This window comes from Siphateles boraxobius, unplaced genomic scaffold (assembly GCF_051911475.1).
Source record: "Siphateles boraxobius isolate OS27281-9 unplaced genomic scaffold, OSU_SipBor_1 41, whole genome shotgun sequence".
Lineage (NCBI taxonomy): Eukaryota > Metazoa > Chordata > Actinopteri > Cypriniformes > Leuciscidae > Siphateles > Siphateles boraxobius.
This window is the reverse complement of record NW_027509042.1, coordinates 5,225,817-5,228,198: the sequence shown is the minus strand read 5'-3', so window position 1 is coordinate 5,228,198 and position 2,382 is coordinate 5,225,817.

The window sequence follows — 2,382 nt, the reverse complement described above, 5'->3', positions numbered from 1 at the left end:
AGCACCGCCCATTGGCCCATTGGACACGGGGGCGAGGGCAATGCTTCTTTCCCGCGTTTTCCTGAAGATAGATAGATAGATAGATAGATAGATAGATAGATAGATAGATAGATAGATAGATAGATAGATAGATAGATAGATAGATAGATAGATAGATAGATAGATAGATAGATGTGAAAGAACTCGCGCGCGCGCACACACAAAATACAATGATTTTCAGTTTAGAATTGCTATGTTTGAAACTATGGTGTAATTTACAACGCCTTCATCATGTGATCAGACATTCTGGGTATTCATTATTGAGTATCTCTCATAAGGTGTGTTTCATACAATGAATCTGTCACAATCACTGTCATCTCAACCACCACTGTCTGCTGGTCTGAGGTCAAACTCAGGACACACTGATGATCTTGAGATCATCTTTCTCACATTTTCATTAGAGACTTTCATATTTATCCAAACCCGTGGGAGTTTGAATATAGGCTATTTATACATAGCAATGTAAAACAAATCAGGCTTTATATTATATAGCCTATATAAATTATATACTTACTCATATTTAGTTGTATAGGGTCTTTAACCTTCCCTGTTTGGGTATAAACTTTAAAATGCTTTAATGCAACGTTGCCAAAACACAAGTGGTGTCAACAAAGAAGAGATCAACAATGATGAGCTTGAGTGTATAAAACATTATTAAGCTTGAGCTAACCCTATAGGCTTGTACCATTATCTGAGTTCATCATACAGCCAGCTAAATATCAATGAAGTCTTCACAGAACTTAGTTCTAGGACACAAACGGACGTGAATCCAAAGAAGAAGAAGAAGACATATCTTTAAAATTCACCCAGACATAGTGGTAATGTTATATATTGAGTTATGGTCAGAGGACAATTGGTTTTATGGGTAATAATGAGTGATAATTATAAAACCATTATTTAATAAAGTAATATGAAAAGTAATACAAAATTATTGATTTCAAAGTAGAAATGCTGCTATTTAAAATATTCATAATTATCTCAGGAACATGGTTTCCCTAGCCTATAGAGCTGCAATAAAATCATGTCATGGAGTATATGAGCAATAAATAATGTTACATTAATTTAACACCAATTTCATAGAGATAAAATTTGTTCTGTAAGAGCAGTGCTCCCTCTTGTGATAAAATATGTAGGCTGTAGTTCAAACATGTTCAGTATTGTACAACGATAGAAAGTAAAATTGAAATAACTGAAAGTAAAATTGAGTGAAATAACATCTGGAATAGAATTTCTGCATAAACTTTCTCACTCATGTTACAGAGGAAAATGCAAACAGCCATTATCCTGGAAAGCGTAAATGAGCGAATGAACCACTAGGGGGCGACAGTTGTTCGTTTTTGAATCCCTACATCCAGCGCTGTTTACTGTTGGACAACTTATCACTTTACACAGCCTAAGGCCTAGGCCTATACCATAACACACAGCCATACCTAGATTAAGACATTTATGTGAATGTAATTGGGCAATCTTTAACATTCCTAAAGAAAATAAATCCGACATTGTACTAGTACGCATGTTGAGGGGTGGTCGTAGCCTTGTTTGAAATCTCCACAGTGTGTCAGTACAATCCACAGTTTATTAATCTCATTAATATTCTTTGTGAATTAAACAAAAGGGCTTCTCTTTGATTTGTCACAGCAGACTCTCCGTAGGGAGCTGTCCTACAAACAATTAGAGACAGGCATGTTCGTTCATCTCATTCTTCATCCGAGTAGCCTACACAGAATTGTTTGAAATAGCCGATGACCACAAAACATCATCAAATGAGTGTGTGAACGTGATTTTGTTTGAAATGACGACCCCTTTGACCCGCACTATATCGCTAAACAAACATGTGCTGATGAAGGACTCGCTTGTGAGTGATGTGATATATAAACCTAACAATCCTGTTGAATATTCGACCCGAACTTTGACGCCTAACCTCGCAGACTTAAGCATGTGGGTTTCAGGCTTCCAGACATGACCTCATCATTTGGCCATGCACCTGACCTTTGGCATGTGGTCTCCCTCTGTTTACGCAATCAAACCTGAGGTGGGTATCGCAGGCCGCGGCCCATCTGTTTTTTAAGACTTCCACATGCTGCCTAAACAAATGTATTCAGAGTCTGATTGGAGTGACACACCTGTTTGTGGTTGCTATATTGCTTTTTAACGATTTTCCCTCTCAAGGCCAGTTGCATCATGTGGAAGCCTCTGGAAGGAGAACATCTAATGCATTCCAGCGTAGGTCCGCTTCCATGTGTGAGAAGCACATCTGTTGAGACGTGAGGTCGACCCCACAAACACATTCAACAAACTCTCCAGCTTACTCAAAGTTTCTGACCAAATTTGCCCTAACCGTTT